The sequence below is a fragment of the Pelodiscus sinensis genome, chromosome 3 (genome assembly GCF_052426305.1).
Source record: "Pelodiscus sinensis isolate ZL-2025 chromosome 3, ASM5242630v1, whole genome shotgun sequence".
In the NCBI taxonomy this organism is placed as follows: Eukaryota; Metazoa; Chordata; order Testudines; family Trionychidae; genus Pelodiscus; species Pelodiscus sinensis.
Genome location: NC_143054.1, coordinates 156,082,945 through 156,104,494, shown reverse-complemented (window position 1 = coordinate 156,104,494; position 21,550 = coordinate 156,082,945).

The following is a 21,550-nucleotide window of genomic DNA, read 5'->3' as shown; positions in this document are numbered from 1 at the left end:
CTCTGGCTGAGAATACAGGAACTTGCCTGTCAGACACAGCCCAGTAATTACTCCATACTCATCTGCACCTTCCTTGTCTGCCTCCTAATTGAGGTTTAACAGCCTTCATTCTGGGTGTTTGTAAAACAGGCTTCTCACATCTGAGCTTCAAGCCAATTAACATAACATCTGGGATAACCAATACTAGTGAGTCCTTTACACAGTGCACACTTTCCTGCTGCTCAAGCACACAGGGTAGACCTCATTTATAAGGGCCTGATCCTGCAGTTAATTCCAGAGACAGAATGCCCATTGATGTCAGAGGGAGTTCCAGGAGTAGCCCCTATGACCACACAGCTGTAAGTTTAATTAAAATACTCTACCCATGCTCCAAACATGTCTAGTTTCATCAAAGCAAAAATCGGTCATAGGTGCTTGACTACATCCATGCCAAATTTACAGTTTCAATCTTCATCTGTTTTTACTATATTCCCTTTCAAAGAAATGTCATTAGAACATTTTGACCATGGGCAGTGAAGATTTTTGGTGGTGATTAACCCTACTCTCCTATCATTCAAACACATTATCACACTCTCTGCAAAGAAGTTTATGATAGAAGTTCATCTTCTGGCAGAGCCCAAGCATAAAAAACCTTAGCCATAAAGTGAATTTTTCTGAAAGTGTATCTTTTGTTCAGTTTGCAATCCAAACCATAGAAGCAGCTAGCAGCATGACTTCTAGAATGACCACGTTATGCTGTAAATCAGGGGTGGGGAACCTCAGGCTTGTCCAGCCCCCATTTTGCCTAGATCTGGCCCCCATGGCCCAGGGCTCCCCTTCAGCATTGGGGAGCCTGCACTCATGCTCCAGCCCCCTGCTGCCCCACCAAAGGGCTGGAGCATACAAAATCTACTAGCCTAGGCCTCCCTAGGCTCTGGTGTGCTAGGAGAATGCAGGGAGCGTCCTTCTCAGGGACCAGGTCAGTGAGGAGTTGGGGGTTTTGTTTGTTTTTTAAACTTCTCACTCATGTGCAGCCCCTGACTGATTTAATTTGCATCAGTGGCCCCCAACCAAAAAAAGTTCCCCATCCCTGTTGTGCTGATTTGGTGAGGAAGTGGCCCTGAAACAAACTTCCATTTCTGAGTGTTCTTAACAGCTGTGCTGGATTTGGGTCTAGATCCAGCTTCACCACATTCCTTTTTCTCTCTATAATTGCCAGACCCAAATTTTAGATCTCAATTTAGATCCTTGTATCTGCTCTGAATTTTCAGTTGCGGGGGGGGGTTGTCATTCTATTCTGTTTTTTATTTTTCTCTTGTTGTTGACAATCTGAAGAGACATCTAATTATGCACCGAGGGAATTATGTGGGACTACCTGGAGCAAGGCTCATTTCCCTACATAGAATTATTCTTCTGCGTGTTTGTTCCAGCAACCGCCGCCCTTACTGCTAATTTTTAGTTACAATGTGAATATTATACAACTGTTGGCTACAGTTTAAAAGAGCATGGACATAGGTTCCAAAACTAGATCATTATTGCAGTTACCAGTGGCCTATGAAGCAATCGCTGTGTCAACCTCTGCTTCCCCTCAAGACTTTTTCCAAAAAAATCTTTGACATTTAGTAACAACTGATTTTTATTGTTTTTTTAATTTGTATTTTTGGCCTGTTTTGCAGATTCATGTTGCTGAATGTCAAAGCAAAACAGGGAGGTTCTTTCTGGTGGTTCATAAAATGTGAATCTGGAAGGCTATTTCTAGACTGCAGGCTTCTTTCGGAAGAAGCTTTTCTGGAAGAGATCTTCTTTTGAAAGAGCATGTCCACGCAGCAAAAACGCATTAAAAAAGCAATCTGCTTTTCCAAAAGATAGCGTACACATTGATTGGACACTATCTCGCATTTAAGTTGTGATTACTATAGTTGGAGTGGCCACCAGGGCACGTGTACTTTTTCCTGGAGACCTCTTCTTTCAGAAAAAAACCCTCTTCCCTGTCCACACACGCCTTTTTCTGAAAGAGCTCTTTAGGAAAAAGGCATCTTCCTTGTAGAAAAAGGTTTACTGCTGCCAGAAAAAACCCTGCATTCTTTCAACTTACTGTTGAAAGTACACAACTGCAGTATGGATGTAAGTGTAGTTTTTTGGAAAAATGGCCATTTTTCTGGAAAAACTTTGCACTGTAGACATACCCGAAATCTGTTCCACTTACTGTGGGGCAGATTCTGACTTCAGTCACTGAAGTTACTCTAGCTTTACACTGGAGTAACTGAGATCCAGATCTGGCCCTATGCAAAGAAACCATAGAGAATGTATTGCATCAGAAAAGCTAATCAGGCGCTTCAGATATTTGCCAATCAGTCTTTATTTACAGTTGGACCCTGACTACAAACCATACATGCCAGGAGTGCCAGAAAAGTATAATTCTCTTAGAAACCGACTTGTAAACCTATAAAAATAACCAGTCCTACTAATGTCTGTACTGCATCTGCCAATGTTATCTTTGAAGACCTACCAGACTCAGAAATAAGGCTTTGGCCCTTCTCCCAGAAACCAATCTGTAAGATACATGCCACACTTCAGAGATCTGACATTCAACCAGAGCTCCACAGTAGATTGAGTCAGGCATGGAGGATTCTGATTACTAGCTGCCTTGACGTGATTTTTGACAGTTGTCTCATTTTCCATGATATTGTACCAAATACAGTACTTCTACATGCATCTGAATAGGGAAAAAGCTCTCTGGGCACATGAACCAAGTTGCTTTTGTTGGAGAAAATTTGATGCATGTTTTTTCATAAATGTTACTGTAGTCTCTTCCTCACTTAAAACAATAGCATATTCTAGTATCACTTTCAAGTGCATTAAAGGCTTTAATAATCTAACTCAGGCTGGCAAACCAGTATCTCAAAACTCCCACCTATCTGAAATCTGAATCCAAATCTACTTATCTTCTTATTCTCTATATTTTTGAAGGTTCAGAAAGTTAAAATATCCTATAGACTCTCTTTTTCAACCCACATACCAGGACTCTTGCCTTAACTACTTGAAACCACGTTGTAGTTTCAGCAGATCTAATAATTATCTCCAAATTTTCACATTTATCTCTAATACAGAGAAACTCCAGAGTGGATTACAAGTTGAAAAGAGAGGAGGAAAAAAACAACACAAGAGACTTGTTCACATGATTTGTTCTGTAAAGTTTCAACGTATTTTTTAATCGAAAGGGCAAAAAAAAAAAAAGGCAGTCAACCAATTTAATTTCCATTTCCCCAAATTTTGATGCACTTGCAAATATATTTACCCCTTGCATCTCTGCTTCTTGGAATGAGACCTAGTAATTAATGCCTCTTGACATTAGCATGGGGTGAAATTTTCTGACTACTTTAATAGAAAGTTAGAAAGACATTTATTGGTAGGGATGCTAGCAACCCTATGGATAAATAATTCCAAAATATATTTTCTCGATTACTGGAGACTACTGACTATTATCAGAGATATGTCTGAGTGAAACGCTTGAGGCAGCGTGGGGACTTTTAGAGGAAGATCAGGATCCAAACTTCACAGCTGGTTCTTTACCTTTTTATTAGACTACAAAAAAAACTCTCAATCTAAATTTCATTGGCCTTGAGGTCTGTTTGATCTGGATGTAGAGTGAGATCCAGCTGTTATAACTTGTCCCGGTCACTGGTTATATTTTGCCAGCCTCCCCTTCGTTGGGCCTGCTGAACACTGCATCACTAGGACATATGGTGAAATTCTGGCTCCATTGATGTCAATGGCAAAACTTCCATGATTTCAGTTGGGCAGGATTTCACTCTTAATCTTTCAGTCTTTACATGCATTTATTTAATCAGGGACCTCAGTTATCAGTGCACTCAGAAGTACCAATTGTAAATGAGGATGAAATCACAGCTCTGGGCAATTTACACTGGCTGATTCCATGCCACCAAACTAAAAAGTATCTAAATAGAAAGACATAAAACCTATGCCCTCTCCCCCCCGCCCTCCATGCTCACTATGCCACAAATAGCTTGAATGCCTAATGGTATAAAATCCCAAAGCTATGCCTATTGTATAATAATTACATTCATCATGATTTAGCAATGAAATCTAGGAAAGGGATAATTTGATAGGCATGCTGGTTGGAGTTTAATAGACTAGGTTGGCGTTTATACATATTTACTCAGAGGTGTTGCCCTGCCTGTGCTGTGTAATTATTTATTAAGTGGCAGTGGTTACTGTGCTTTCAACGTCAGAAAGCTCTGCTCCCTTTTGCAAATCTTCATAGTCCACATTCCCACTGAATTCAGTGAAATTCCCTGCGTGAATAATACAGAACTGAGCCCTAGATTACATGCAGACAGAAGTCCACAAATAAGTTACAGATTCAGACACACTACAGTCACGGGCATGAAACCTACATGCTGTATAGGCTGATGATCAAGACAGCATTGAACATGAAGTCTGATTTGATTGGACCTCATCTCAATAAACCAGAAACATACATTGACTAATGAATTTGTAGGTTTCGGTTTCCTGAAGAAAAAATCCGTGAGTTTCTGCTGCTGTTCAAGGTGCAATGACAGTGTGAGGGACATCATAATTCCTGTGAGACAGCAATGCAAAATACTTTACCGCCCGACCTAGCCCCTGGCCTTCATCACTGCTCTAAAATGAGGCTTAGACCACTTAGGATTGGCCAGGGGTAGGGGTGTTCTTCCATACCTCAGCATTCTCTAATCTGTAATCTTCACTAGCCATCACCAGCCTCGCATCATGTCCCTCAGTGTTTTTTACGCTGTTTCTTTTTTTCCTGGAGAAATAATAAGAACAAACAGTTCGGGATGGGTCTTCTCATCATTACTGTGGACTGAAGAAGTTCTAGAATAAATACAGGTCTGGTAGATTACCAGTGAAAAGCATCATAATTTTTACAGGGAACTCAGCTTCTCTTTTTTTTTCTTCCTTTTTCTTTTAATTACTAGCTCTTAATAAAAAAACAGGCAGAGTAAAATGGCTGCTAAGGCTTAATTTCTTGTTCTTAGAATAGTGACAGTTCACAGAGACTTAGAACAGGATTCAGCTGTGCCATGTACAGTATCTCTGAATACCTTCCAAACACAGTGCTTTGGTACAACTTGTTCATTACTTGATTAATAAAGATTGTGTGTCCTGTTTTAAGCATCAAAACTACAGTCCATTAATCTTGAGAGAAATTTTACTTCCAGTTCACATCTCAACTTGAAGGGGGAAGAAAATGGCCATGGTGTTTCCATTTTTAGGAGAATGGCATGCCCCTCTGGGAGACAGTAAATTGAAATTAAGGCTGTTTCAGTTGGCCTACAGGATATGCCTGCAAATGTGGACATATCGAAATGGTGAAAAAGTCTGTTTGTGCCCATTCATATAAAGTGAATAGGTTGTAATGTTCTCCAGCCCCTGGGAACGGTGGCTACACTGAGGAAAGAAGGCTGGAAGAATGAGATGGATTTGACATAAGTATATTTAAGTGCTCTGAAGGCTTTCTCTCCTCCCTGTGGTTTAATGGTGTATTCCACTGGGATCCACAAGGAAGAAACAGAGTGAATCCCTACAGCTTTTCTTTTTAAGGATAACAAATTTTAAAACAGGTGTGAGCACAGACAGATCTTCTTACTTGTGTTTAAGTTCTTTTCAGCCAGGCCCCTCTCTGTGTGTATTATTATCATTCCGCAAAGTAAGTGCTGGGGAGTGTGGACTAGGGGGAGAGGTGGAAAATAGAGGTTGGAAAAAATAAATGACTGCAAATGAATAATATGAACTAAGTATGCTGGTCATGCTCGATGAAATTTATTATATTGCGGTTACTCACAAGACATATTAGCCAAGGTTACAACGAAGATAAATACAAGGATTCAGTGCAGGAAAATGTCATATTTGGAAAATGATGAAATCTGTGACTAGCATGGCAGAAGACCAGATTGTTGAACAGCTTCCATTACTGTGCAGGAAAGCTATCTCTTCTTTTAGTAGAATACCATATCAAGGGAGCAACTCTTCATCTGGGCTGATTTTTGTCTCCATTCATTTAAGTGATGGCCCTCTTTCCAAAAACAACGAGGAGTCCTGTGGTACCTTAAAGACTAACAGATTTATTTGGGCATAAGCTTTTGTGGTTTTTAACCACAAATGCCCAAATAAATCTGTTAGTCTTAAAGGTGCCACTGGACTCCTCGTTGTTTTCACATATGCAGACTAATAGAGCTACCCTGAGACCTCCTTCCAAAGTCTTATACCGTTGTACTGCCACCTCGTGGCAAGGGTGCACAAAAGGCAGCTAAATAAAGATGAAAACTTATATTTTCAAAAATGGTCAGTGATTGTGTTTTGAGTGCCTCCATTTGGGGTGCCCGAGATGCGACACACTAAGGGGCCTGAGTCAGAAAATCAGACCTCTTTAAGGGATTGCAAGTTGAAAATCCCAAAAGGAATCACTAATAAGTAGGAGAGAAAAGGTGTGTGGAGCTGGGCTCTCTCTGTTCCACTTTCTCTCCCCACCCACCTTCTCCTGGGAAAACCTTATGTCTGCAAGTAAGTCCAGGTAGGAAATAAGTGAGATTCTCACTCACTTGTACTCCCATTTGGGACTGCATAGGCTCCTAGGCTTTAAGATGTATGAAATTATTATGATTTGAACCTAAACTCAATCGCTGATACCAATTTTTACTGTAAGACTGCACTGCAGTTTTCCATAACCTCAGCGGTAATGGAATAATCATTGATGGGGCTAAGAACAACCAGCTTAACTTCCACTGTTCCCAACATGGCTATTATCAAACAGAAAATAAAATAAATGTCCTTATTCTCACTCTTAAGTCATTACTGAGACTGGAACTAAAACCAGAAATCCACAGACGTCCCACCCCCAAACACTGGAATCTTTAAGAGCTAGCAACAGAGTGTACAGCGTGTGCCCATATATTCCCATCCATCTGTAAAAGTATTGGCTTCTGGCAACTTTGCAGAGGTTTCTCCTGTATTTGTAAATTTCATACCAGAAGGGAGTGGCTTCATCAGTTTTTCATTTCAGTCATAATAAAAGAAGAGATAGAAATCAAAGACAACTGTTCCAAGGGAGTGGAGTCCACAGTGCATAATTACCTGTCCCTCAGCCAAGGGCAGATGCTTGAACTGTTTCAGTTCTGTTATTACTCTTTTGAATACAGCTAATGCTGATAACATAGAGTCCCTTTCTCCTCTCTTTTTCCTTTTGTTCATCTGTTGCAAATACAAGTAGAGTGCAGCAATCTTTCCCTGAAGATATCCCAGCAGCAATGCTCTTCAATAAAGGGATTTAGCATTCCTTGAAAGTTAACACTATGTTAATCCCATGGTAGATTTCATTGTTTTGCCACGCACTACCGAAGAGCTTTTTGGCTATCAATTACAAAGGCAGAATAAGAGAGACCACCATCATTCTTTCCCTGGTTACCTTAAGCCAGATTTGAGTGTAACTGCAGGAAATGTGTGTTACGGAAGCTAAAAACTTCATTTATCAGATGAGACACTACCTTATATGAGTAATAACTGCTTAATCAGATGGTCTCAATACAGTTGTTTACATGAAAATAAAGCAGACTGCTCATTTAAAATTCATTGCTGTCAACCCAAATAGGAAGGTTATTTTGATTCCAAAGCTTTAATGGGGATTCTTCTTAGCTCATCTAGAAGTGGACCTTGGTTTCATTCCTCTGGCTTGTTTCAGCAGTTGTCTCCTTTACATGCTGTAATTCTTTCATGTAGTTTTTTTTTCAACCTGGCATAAAAGTAATAGGTAATTCAAATATCTATATTGTCCCTGCACCCTATAATGATATTAAAATGACAATTTTATTACTCTCGTAAAATGTTTGCAGCTTCCCTGCAGCGCATTGTAATTTCACCAATGGTTGCAGAAGGTCTTAAATTATATTTGTACAAAATTGAGATGAATGGATTTTTCATATTAATGCATTTCTTGTTGGGTAATAGGGATTTTTTTCCTTTCCTTTTGCCAAATGCAAAGTGAAAAAGCAAGTCAGTTCAACTATTTGTCAACTCCCGTTAGAAACATTTAATACTAATAAAATTTATGGATTTAGTTTCCAAAGGATACTTCCAAAGAAGTTTATGATTACTATGTTAGTACTTAAATACAGCCATTGTTTGCCTTTTAAATTTCTTTAAAGTTCTATTCTTGTGGCTGAGTCAGTATTGGATGAATGTTTGTTTAATGGAGCTTGTGAAATAAGTCATTTTGTTACCCACAAAGAAGCCACATCGTGAACTGTTCCATGTTTGTTTCTTAACAAAGGCTTACAATGTATGTTCATGGAGTTTATTCTGCTAAATTAAGATAGAAATAGTAAATTCAGCTGCAGTTTTAATAAATCTCTTGCATGTCTCAAATTAGGATAAGTGGGATGTTGTAATTTGTTTGTGGTTGTTTTTCAAACAATGCTGCCTTCACAGGTTTCTGATGGTTTTAAACAAATCATTTCCTGTAAATGGATGAAGTAGTTAACTGAGAGAATGTGGATGTTTTATGAATATTGTTACCAGTGTGAAGTTCTCTGTTGGGCTGATCACTTATCTTCATAACAAAGTCTGAACAGACTGGGCATGCAGTGAGATCCTATGAACTGAAGTGGGAAGATAGTTTGAGTTGGCTGGAGACCACACAGCTGTGATTTAATAAAAAAAATGGCTTCAAAGGAAGGGCAAATTTTGCTTTTAACATCCACAATACTAAGGAATATTTGGAGGGGGGAAGTTTGGAAGAAAGAGAAAAGAACATCCTTATTTATATTACACTTAAACACAGCATAGCTTCACCAGGGGGGACAGCTTGAGCTGGAACTTCACTGAAGCAGCAAATACAACATTGGGATTATATATTTGTTCTTTACATCTGCTAGTCCTCTGCGTTTCTTGCTTATCCAATTTATAGATAATCCACCTGCAAAGCACTAATGAATTTATCATTCAAAACAGAATAAATGAATATAGACTTGAGCACATGAACTTGGACAAGAAACCTTAGCCAAAAGGAGCCTTTCTGACAAATCTAAGAACTATGGAAGGTTGGAGGGGTTTAGGACAGAGCTGCTGCTGAAGACTTTTGAATTTTCTTTGTTGACAATAACATTTACTCAGCTGGCTGAAGCTTTTGATTGTTGGTTTTGTTTTGATTATTTTTCTTTTGAATAATAATTCCAGATTATCTGGCTAATGTGCTTCTTTTGCTCTCTCCCTCTCTCCCATTTTTTTTCCTCTTGCATATAACGAAAAAAAATAATTGATGCTGAAAATCCCTTGAGGTTTATGCAATGCCTGGGAGTAAAAATATCCGCATTGCATTTGAAATAATATTGCTTGAATGAAAAAGTCACGAGTCTGGAATGAATGTGCTTTAATTAATGAATTACAGTATCTTATTAATAAACAGTAACTCATGATAGTTTTTCATTTTACACCCCTGTCCAATTAGACCCAAGCAGTAAAGTATTATCTTTTATTTTCCTAATGTCCCTAAATGATACACATCTTCGAAAGAGAGACGTGTGTGTGTGTTGTGAAAAGATATGGAGAGTGGGTGGCAGAAAACAAGCTGTGAACACAAGCCGAATTCTTGGACATAATATCTCGAACAGAAGATCGTCCATCACAGTTATTGAAACTGTGACCAACAAGCCATAAAGCTGACAAGAAAGAGTAGGAAATATGACTTGTTAGGTGGGGGCAAACCAAAGAGGGAATTACAAAAGGAAAATTCCATGATGAATTAGTTTGTATTTTTTGTTTTCATTTCTGACACATGGAAGGAAATGCTATATGTTTTCTTAAGGAAGTGCAAATTTCTCCACTTCATCCATTTTAAATCCTCACCCTTAGGCCTTTTGTACTGAAGCATAAAGTTTGGAAACCTTAAATGGTCATAATGTTTCCCTGTAGAATTTGGCCTCAGAAACCTACTCACAGTTCAGTAGGGCTAAAAAGGAAAACCATTTCACAGCACTTTGGCAGCATCATTTAAAAGGGAATTCATATGGAGCATCAATTTAGTCTCAAGGTTTCTTTACCATATTTGATGAAATATAAGATGCAATTGGAACAAGCGGCTAAAGAAAAAAGGCCATAAACTTTTTAAATTGTGTTGTAAAACACGCAGTGTGTTAACGTGAAATAAGTTACAGACTTAAAAGAATTTACAATGATTTGCACATATAATAATACAATAGGCTTGCAAGGTGCAGATGTTTGCTGGCAAATCTGGTATTTTAATACATGTTCCCCTTCAGTGAAGCTGCAAGATTTGGATCTGGATATTAATAACTCAGTGACACTGGAAAGCAGAGTTGAAGGAAAACTAGTAAAAGAGGGGAATCAATCACAAATAGAAATCTCAGCAACATGCATTTAAATGACACTCCAATTTTTCACGCATGGAAAAAGCGTTAAGTTTGCAAGTTAGTCAAACAGTTAACATCCTTGTTTTCCCTCAGCTCACTCATAACGGGTCCAGTCCTATGACTCAGATGGATATTCCCATTGACATTAATGGAACTCTCCCTAAGCACAGGTTGAAGGATTGGGCTGAATAAAATGTTTAAAAAATGATAATCGTTGGTAGAGAACATATACATACTTTATGGGTCCACCTAAACCTTACTCAAGTGTGTTCGCCTTGAGGTGCACATCTGCAGCCCACCAGCTGATTAAGCTTGCTGTAAATTAGAGTTGGCCCAGGGCTGCTCTAATTTATGCCATGGGCTACATCAGCCTCCAGCCAACCCAGAAATTGGGCAGTGGCAAAGTCTTTCAGTATTACCTTTGCCCTTCTCTCTCTGGGCCATGCTTCCTATGAGGAGTAGCTCAGAATCTGACTGCTTATACCAGAGGTGGTCAATAAGTGGTTAGAAGGCTGGAAGCAGTTCGCCAGGGTTAGCTCCTGGTGGATCATGACCCGCTTTTTTTACCTGAGCATCTGCAGGTAGACTTCTTGCAGCTCCCATTGGCTGCAGATCATTGTTCCTGGCCAATGGAATCTGAAGGAAACAATGTCCCAGTCTGCACCAATTCCTGAAGCTCCCATTGGCTACGAACGGCTATCCGCAGCCAAGAGGAGCTGCAAGCAGATGTATCTGCAGATGCTCAGGTAAATAAAGAAGCTGGAAGCCCTCCAGAGGCTAGCCCTGGTGAACTGCATCCAACCCATGGGCCACTTCTTTCCCACTCCTGCCTTATTCACCTTTCAAAAGGGTCAGAGTTTCCTCTTTGCTTAGGAAGGAGGATGGGTATGTCTACATTACAGCGCTAATTAGAACTAACTTAGTTCGAATTAGTTAATTCGAACTAAGCTAATTCGAACTAACGGATCCAGACTAAAAAACTAGTTCGAATAAGCATTTTGCTAATTCGAACTAGCATGTCCACATTAAGTGGACCCTGAACCAGGGTTAAGAATGGCCAGAAGCAGTGCCGGCAGGGCATCGGATGAGGACTTAGAGCATGGAGCTGCTGCCTCAGGCTAGCCGAGGGCTGTGCTTAAAGGGACCTGACCCCCACCCCGGACAGACAGTTCTCAGGGGTGCCCCGCTTGCAAAGCAGTCCTGGCTTGGAGTGCCCTGAGTGCCCACACTGGGCACATCACAGCACTCGGCCATCAGACAGGCTGCACTTGCCACAGGCTGCCATCTGGGGAGAGGGAGAAATTGGGGGGCTGCAGGAGAGCTTCCACCCCCAGAAGCCCACAGAGCCAGCCCAGTCCTCCCCATCGGGGGCTCGTACCCCATTCCTCCCTCACCTCCTTCCACTTACCCTTCCCTAGCCCCCCTTCCTGATGTACAAAATAAAGAAAACGTGTGGTCAAAAATAGAAACTCTCTTTATTGAACAAAACTCGGGGAGACTGGGAAAAGGAGGTGGGAGAGGGGAAGAGAGAGGGTGGGAGAGGGGAGGGCAACTACAATGATCAGGGGTTTGGAAAAGGTCCCATATGAAGAGAGGCTAAAGAGATTGGGACTTTTCAGTTGAGAAAAGAGGAGAATGGGGGGGAATAGGATAGAGGTCTATAAAAGCATGAGTGGGGTGGAGTGGGTGCATACAGAAAAGTTCTTCATTAGTTCCCATAATAGAAGGACTAGAGGACACCAAAGGAAAGGAATGGGTAGCAGGCTTCAAACTAGTAACAGAAAGTTGTTCTTCACAAAGCAAAGAGTCAGCCTGTGGAACTCCTTGCTGCAGGAGGCTGTGAAGGCGAGAACTAAAACAGAGTTTAAAGAGAAGTGAGATAAAGTGATGGAGGTTGGGTCCATGGAGTGGTATTAGCCGGGGGTAGAAATGGTGTCCCTGCCCAAAGTTTGTGGAAGGCTGGAGAGGGATGGCACGAGACAAATGGCTTGGTCACTGTCTTCGGTCCATCCCCTCCAGGGTCCCTAGGGTTGGCCGCTATCGGCAGACAGGCTACTGGGCTAGATGGACCTTTGGTCTGACCCAGGACGGCCATTGTAAGCTCAGGGCTCAGGGTCGGGGGTCTCAGTGTGCCACCTTGATTTTCATGCACACCTGCTCCTGGGTGGCCAGGCTGGCAGCTCTCCTGCCCTAGCCGGCCACTTTCCTGTGCCTAGTGCGGAGATCGTGGACGAGGTCCACGATGTCCGCACTAGACCAGGCGGGTGCCTGCCTCTTGCGGTCCCGGGCAAGCTCCCGGGAGCCGCCAGCCTGGTCCCGGGAAGAGGGGGAGGGCTGGGGGACATCGGGTGGCTGGCTCGAGCCGTGCCAGCTGCAGGGTCTGCTGGCTGGGTGCTGGCAGGCTTGCACCTGGCACAGGCATCGTAGCCAGCCCGTGCCCCTTTAAGGGGTCCGGGGCCGGGAGGGGGGCAATAGAGTTTCCCTGGTGTTGGCCAGAGTGGAAAGCTGGGGAGGGAAAGCTGGGGAGGGCTAGCCTCCCACTAGTTCGAATTAAGGGGCTACACACCCCTTAAATTGAACTAGTAAGTTCGAACTAGGCTTAGTCCTCGTACAATGAGGTTTATCTAGTTCGAACTAAGCGCTCTGCTAGTTCGAATTAAGTTCAAACTAGCGGAGCGCTAGTGTAGCGCCTATCAAAGTTAATTCGAACTAACATCCGTTAGTTCGAATTAACTTTGTAGTGTAGACATACCCGATATTAGTTTTCCTCTTGGCAAAAAAGTTCCTTACTGAGTCCTCAGATCCAGACCTTAATGAGTCCCAATTTAGTTCCTTAGGTACAAGTTGATTCTTCATGGATGGATGGAGAGAAATTATGACTTGTCTATTTAACTCAAAACAATGTATAAAGAACCCAGTTTACTCTGTTGGAAAGGTGAGGGGAAGCTTCGTAATAAATCCTGAGGTGCTGTGGGGGATATTGCATTGTGCTTCATTAGTAATGAGCAAAGGTGTTGCTCACAGGCCCCTCTGCACTGCTTAAAATTGGGCTGGCAGTGTGCACTGTGCAGGAGAGGCAGCCATTACAAGGGGCTCTCTGAAACCCCTGAATATTACAAAGGAGTATTTGTGGCTGTGGCACATAACCTGATGCTAAAAGGGCCAGATAGGTCACTAGACCCACACTTGTGGAGATCCAGTAGTTGAGAACACTTGCAACCATGCCAGGACGCAGGTCCGCTGATGCGGGGGGGGGGGGGGAGGAGTTAAAAGGGACAGATACACCAGGGCCCAGGGATTCAAAAGGACACAGGGCAGTAGCAGCGCCTGAAGCCCTGGGTCCTTTAAATTGCTGCTGGAAAGGCAGCAGAAGGAGCAGCATGGGGTTTCCTGGTGGCACTGTCACAGGTGGGAAGTCACAAATGTGGCCTTGTTTCCTACGTATCTGCAAGACTGCAAACTGAATCAGAACAATGGTCCATCAAGCCCAGTGTCCTGTCTTCCTACAGTAGTTGGTGCCAGATGCTTCAGAGAGAATGAATGCAATAGATCAACTATCGAGCAATCCCTCCCCTGTTGTCCAGACCCAGCTCCTAGTAGTCAGAGGTTTAGGGTCACCCAGAGCATGGGGTTACATCCCACACAGTCTTGGTATAGCCACGGATGTGCCTATGCGCCATGAACATAACCAGTTCTATTTGAACCCACTTATACACAAGCAAAATCAATGCTCAGAATGACTGGCAGCCATGCAATAAGCAATGAGTGTGCACTGCTGGCACTCATAAGCAACTTCCCTAGGATGCGTCTACACTGCACCATTATTTCGAGATAACTAGTGTTATTTCAAAATAACAATGTGAACGTCTACACAGCCATTTTGTTATTTTGAAATAATTTCAAAATAACAGGCAGCTTATTCTGACTTCTATAAACCTCATTCTATGAGGAATAACACCTATTCCAAAATAGCTATTTCAAAATAAGGGGTGTGTAGAGGCTCCACTGATACTATTTCAAAATAGCCCCTCACCAGGGCCATTCTAAGTTATTTCTCCTGGGGCTCTAAAGCAAGATAGCACATCTACATTCGGGAAGCCTGCCTCGGACTAATTTTGAGGCTTCCCTGCAGTGTAGACATGCTATTTCAAAATAAGCTATTTCAGAATAACTATTCCGGAATAGCTTATTTTGAAATAGCTGTGCAGTATAGAAATACCACTAGTGACTAGCCAAGTATGTGCAGCCCAGTCTTCATGAGCAATGAGAATTCATTGATGGGTGTAACAGGGTGGCTTGCCACATGGTCTCAATTATAGAATGAGTCCCGGTTGGGTTGAAGTAGGTGATCCCAGCATAAAAAATGCAGGAAGCTGCCACGAAGGGGAAAGTCCCAGAGTACAATAGCTATGTCTGTGGAGAACAAGCTCCTCCTGTAGGGCACTGGGTCAGCAGAGAAAGAGCTCAAGAGGCAGGTGAAAATGGGAGAAAGTTCTCCAAGCAGGGAGGCTTGGGATGTACCTACCCAAGCAGGATGGCACAGGAAAGGCCAGCTGGAATGAAGACTGTCACTTGCATTTTGTGGTGTTTTGGGTTAACCAGAGGAGAAACATTTTGCTGCTTGGAGCCAGAGGGCCAATATGTATCGGGGACTGAATAAATGGAAACCCTTGTAGGCATGGTCTGACTCACCTTGGAACTATGAGTCCAAAAGGCCCTAAAGAGAAGGGAACAGAGACATGGGACAATGGAATGATGTGTGGCCATGCAGGAGTGTGTGGGAGGCAGCTGTATCTTATTACAGTGGGAAATCATTGCATGAGAAAGTATTAATATGGGAACCAATTTTAATTCTCATGCTAACCCTATTGGGTGATATTTTTATTATAAACCACAGTGATCAGTGCTTTTTTTTTTAAGCGGCAACAAAGATAGTGCTCTTAAATCATGCCCCACGTCATTGTACCATATCTGGGGTTTGAAATGTTCTGAATAGACAAATATGGAAAGGAAAATCTGTCTTAAAACCCACGATGCCCAGATCCTTAGCTGGCGTAAAGCTACATAGCTCCACTGACAGCAGAGAAACGAAGTCAAGGTACATTGCCTGAGGATTTGTCCTTGGTCCCTGCATTCCTATAGACCATACCTATTGCCATGAAAACATTTTGCCAAGGAGACGTGAAGCAAGCTGCTAGGAGATCTGTAACTTGTCTGCATCCTGCAACTAAGCACATCGGTCTAAGAATAGTGTTGACTTACTATTGGCAAGATTTTCAGTAGGAGTTGCACACAGTGTAATTGACAGCATCCTTTTCCCAGGGATGTTGGATTAGAACAGAAAGGTAATATTTATGTAGTAGCTTCCTGAGAAACATGGGCTTGTCCTAGCATTTGTATATGATAAGCTGTCAGATAGGACCATGCGAGGCAAAGCAGTTGTCCTTCAATATCCACCTAAGTGAAGTTGCTTGTGCTTTTAAGGGCTGTTCTCTGTATGTCCCATTCAGTGCGCCCCTGGAATTATCATTCATCTAACTGGGACTTCTCCATGAGTGGAAAAGGGAGAATATATTCGTCATTGGTGCCAAAACGTTACACTACCAAAGGCCTCATCCATACTATGTGCATCAAATGGAGTATATTGCAATATGTCTCTGGCTTTCAGCCACCACGCAATCCCCCCATGTGGAAGTATAACTCATGGTGATTAAAGGTATCAAATTCTCCATTGTACCCTCATTATCTTAATTCATTGCACACTGTGAGATAGAGTAGAGATTCTCCACCTTTTCACACACTGTACCCCTTTCAGGAGACCCACGTGTCTGGCACCCCCAAGTTTCACCTCACTTTAAATCTACTTTGCTTACGAAATCAGACATAAAAGCACAAAAGTGGCCCATCGCTTTTCCTGAAACATTGCTCACTTTTCTCTTCTTCACCATATAAGTCTAAAAACAAATCATTACCCCCAGTTGAGAAATTCTGCTATAGTCTCTGTAACAGCATAAGCATGTCATTGAGTGAATGAAATTTTATTCAGTAGGGACTTTGCTAGTGGTTTTTATGTAGCTTGTTTTAAAATCCAGCAAATATCTAGATGATTTGATATACCCTCTGGAAAACCTCTATGTACCTCCATGGGTACACAAACCCCTGGTTAAGAACCACTGAGCTATAGTTTGTATGGACCTCGCCACCATAAACATTGTAAGGGAAGAGCTGGTGAAGATTTTAAAAAGTTGACTAACAAAATGAGATTTTTATTTACAAATTGTTCCTAGTTACTGTCCCCATTGCTTTGTTGAATGTGAGTATGTTTCCACAAGAACGTGACCGGTCACAAAAAGCAGGGGAGAGAGTAGTGAGAACTTTTGAAAAATGCCAGCCAGTACTGCTTTCAAAGTGAGTTGACTGTCACTAGAGGCAAGACAGAGAGAGAGGGAAGGAAGGGCTATCGTCTCCATTTTACAGATGAAGAACTGACATGCGCAGAGTGAGTGGCTTCCCTGCGCTCACACAGGGAGCTGAATCTTGACCCCAGGTCTCCTGAGCCCCTTGCTTAATTATCTTCTGTAAGGGAAGAGAAAGTCCCACTGGCTGGCTAAGTTCCCCAGCAATAGCAACCTTTGTCCTGCTTCTTAAATTAAGATAAAGAGGACTGCAAATTAATATTTATATATTACACTTAAACCTTTGGGCCATACTTAGGTGCCCCATGTACTACATCCTTCACAACAGTCCCAGAAGGGATTCACATATTATTTTGTAGCACAAAAGCTCTCCTTGGCGTGTTTTCTGCCTCAAAACACTGTAGAGGGACCAAAAACACTCTTTGATTTAGGAAAGGAAATGTTGGAATGTACCATAGTTGAGCTCTGGAGGAAAGTACTTCATGATATTTTTTACTTTGTTTTGTTTTCTTTTAATCAAAGTAATTACTTACAAATGACTATCTTATTTCTAGAGTGAGCCCCAATATGAATCTGATACCAGAAGCAAACATGATATAAGGCCTACTGAAAGGATGGGACAAGAGAAATCAATCTTTTCCATCTTGATAAGAAATCATTTCAGTTTAGTACATTTCACAGGTTGTTGGTTGTTTCTTTGCTCTATTTTCCTGAGGTGTATTTATGAGAAGGAATATTCATTAGGGCAAGTTGTCACAGAACCAGACCTGACCAAAGAGTTTTCGGGGCTCAAGGCAGCACACTGTGGTCAGGGCAGCGAGTGAGCAGCTGTAGGAGCAGGGCCAGGAGCTGGGCAGCGAGGGGCTCTGAATGCACGGGGCCCAAGGCAACCGCCTCGCTCTCCTTGCCCAAAGGCCGGGCCTGCACAGAACCACAGGCCTGGTGGTCTTCCATGTTTCTATGAAGGTCCCTGGGAATACACCTTTAGAATGTTAACTCTCCTTATGCTCACACACTCACTGAGGGTACGTCTAAACTACATGCCTCTGTCGACGGAGGCATGTAGATTAGCCAGATCGGCAGAGGGTAATGAAGCCGCGATTAAAATAATCGCAGCTTCATTTAAATTTAAATGGCTGCCCCGCTCTGCCGATCAGCTGTTTGTCGGCAGATCGGGGCAGTCTGGACGCGCCGCGTCGACAAAGAAGCCTTTCTTGATCGGCACAGGTATGCCTCGTGAAACCAGGTTTACCTCTGCCAATCAAGAAAGGCTTCTTTGTCGACGCGGCGTGTCCAGACTGCCCCGATCTGCTGACAAACAGCTGATCGGCAGAGCGGGGCAGCCATTTAAATTTAAATGAAGCCGCGATTATTTTAATCGCGGCTTCATTTCGCTCTGCCGATCTGTCTAATCTACATGCCTCCGTCGACGGAGGCATGTAGTCTAGACACACCCTGATAGTCTTTCAGGGAGTGTCTAGACTACAGGTTTTTTTCCAAAAAGGTGGCCTTTTTTCAAAAAAAGTCCCCTGTGTCTAGACTTCTGCCACGTTTTTTTGAAAGTAAATTGAAAGAACGTGGCAGTTTTTTCAACCACGGAAAAGCTCGTTTTACGAGGAATAACACCTTTTTTCGAAAGTGCTCATTCAAAAAAAGGTGCTATGTAATGCAAACTGTGCTTTTTTGAAAGAGAGCATCCAGACTGCCTGGATGCTCTCTTTCCAAAAAGCAGCTTGCTTTTTTGAAAGTACTGGTTGTAGTCTAGATGCTCTTTTTCGAAAGAGGCTTGCAGTCTAGATGTAGCCTAAGGTGCCACATGACTCCTCATGTGAGAGTTTTATTTTCTGTCATTGGGGTAAGCCCCTTGACACCACCACCTCCTTGGACTGCACCTCTGAGACTTCAGCACAGCTGCCTCACTCCATGAGCTCCCCTCAGCAAGTCCATTCTGGGGTGCTTGCAGACTCAGAAGAGCAATGCAACCCTGCCCTCTTTGTACTGGAGTGACTCTCAGCCAGCATTGTAAAACAGGAGGGTTTACTGGAAGTCTGGAACAGAAAGAGCTTGGATAGTCTTGAAAGTTACAGCACAGTCCTGATGGGGCTGTCCTGAGTTTGAGTGGGCCCAGACCGCTCTTTGTCCCCGGTCCAGAAGCATTCCTCCTTTTAGCAGACTGCTCTATATCACCTCCCGCAAATCCCCTGCTCCATTCTTTGTCTGCTTTCCCAGGCGAACAGATCACTTGATGGCTCTCTCTTCAGCCTTTTGTTCTCCCACTGGCCAAAACTGGCTGGCTTTCAAGCTGGGGGTGAGCCTGCAGATCATCAGTTGCTATGTTACAAAGGCTACGTCTACACTTCAGCGCTATTTCTGGATATTGGAGGTATCCCATAATAGCTATTCTGCATCTTTTGAGCACACCCATTATTCTGAAATATAACAAGCTCGCTATTCTGACATCCCTGCCAACCTCATTCCCCAAGAACTAAGGGATTTTTTGAATTAGCAATTTATTTTTAAATAAGTGCAGTGTAGACAGTGCCAAATTTCAAAATAAGCTATTTCAAAATTAACTGGAAATAAGCTATACAATTTGCATAGCTCAAACTGCATAGCTTATTTCGGGCTCTCAGTGCAGTGTAGATGCACCCAAAATGTCCAGGCCATTGTCTGAGGTCCAGGCAGATAGCTGGGATCACACCTGGTCCTCTGCAGCAGCAAACACCCTCTCCCATCACCTAGTTAAACATGCAGCTGATAGGAGAAACTGAGGTAGGCATACAACACGTTAAGAAAATCCCCCTCTTGAGCACACAGGTTTACACCACAAATTTACAGTGCCATAGTTGCCCCAATGGCTTTGTAGCACTTCTGGTGAAGATGCTCTAAGATGACATGAGCGAGCTCTCCTGTTGGATTAGTAATGCCACCTCTGTGAGAGGCAAGAGCAGTTCTCCTGTCGACATAGCACTGTCTACGTTGGCTCCTAGGTTGGCATAACTACATCACTCCTGTTTGTAGATTGTTCACACCCCCGGGAGATCTAGTTATCCCAAAGTAATTTTGAAGGCTTACAGTTTTTATCCTGATTCCTGGGAGGAAGAGAAGTAATGGGATATATGACCCATACATATCCTTGTATAAATACCCAAAAGTGGAACCACCTGCTGGAGCCATGTGCAGGGCTTTGTGGGACAAGCTCAGTTCTCACCCTAATGCTAAACCCTAACCCTAGCCTTAAACATCTGTGTGATGGAATGGTCTTTTGCCAAGAGGTATAGCAACAGTGGTTGTTAATTTCCTTGGCCTCTGGTATTCAGGGGTGAAGATAAAGGGATGAGAATATAGGATAAAAGGATGTGTGTGAAAGGTAATATACCAAAACAAATCTATATGGTGGACTAGCCTTGAGTGCATGGACTTCTTCAGGGATACTTCTGAAGTGAGAAGAGAGTCAGGCACAGCGTGTCTACTGTGTATATATAATAGGTATAGATATACAGTGTATGTGTTCTAGGGATGTAATAGTGTAGCTGATAAACTGATGAGCAAAAGCTTATTGGTTAATGCTATAGACTATATGCATTTCTCCCCCACCCCTCCCACGCACACGCAAGTACATTTTTTAGCAGGCTGACCAGTAACCCGGCTCAGTCCTGGCTCACACTGGGTCCTAGACCTACCCCCACTGCGACTCTGCCATCTAAAGTGTATTAGGAGCCAGGTGGGCAATCAGCCTGGCTCAGTTCCAGCTCACGCCGGGTCTGGGAGCTCAGCCCCTTCCTTGACAAGGGCTGTTGCCTCCCTACACTGCTGCCTCAGTATGAGAAGCAGCAGCACAGGGCAACAGGCAGCCAGTCTACAAGGGAAAGTGGTTTTTAAACTGGCTCCCCTTGTGGATCAGCTCCCACCTGGCGCCTTGTGCTGCTGCCTCTGTGTCAGAGGCAGCAGCACAGAGTGGCAGGGGGCTCCTCGGGAGTGGGGCTGGAGTGCACTAACTGCTGGCCCCACCCCCAGGGACTATAGAATAGTCGAGTAACCAATAAGAATTCATGAGGTTAATCGACTATTCAATTAACCCATATTTAACATCCCTAATGCATTCTACATATCTCTCTGTACATAAATGATTCAAGAAAATGTTCATTCTAGTCAAGGGAGACTCATTTTTACCCTTGTATGGTTCAGAACTGTGGTCACCTACACTCCGTGAATGCCAACACTATATTTCTTTGTACAGAACTTGCCAAAACACCACAACTCTTCACTGTGTTTAAAAAGGGGGAAAAAAGAAACCACAAGGAATTTTTATTTTCTACAATCCCCAATCAGAAAGCAGAAGAAGCTGCCAAATTATATGATAGAAACTCCTACACAATAAGCCCAGTAGAGCTCTAAACTGAACTTCTGTAGCTTTTTAATCGTAAATCCAGATGCCTTCATCCTCAAGTCTTTTAAATGACCTCTTGCTTGAAAGTCAATTTGTCAGTCTCCTTACAGAGTCTGAAGAAATCATCAAAGCCTCTACACCAAATAGTTCTGAAAATGTTACTTCCAACTCAACAGCAGCATTGCTACACTTGTTTCCTGAGGCTGGGAACTTGCATCTCACTCCTGCCAGCAGGACCTGAATAAATTCAATTTTTTAATTAAGGACTGCATCGGAAAGACTATCCTTTTACTAATCTATGGGTATACATTTGATGGCATTGGTGAAGGACTTTAAGG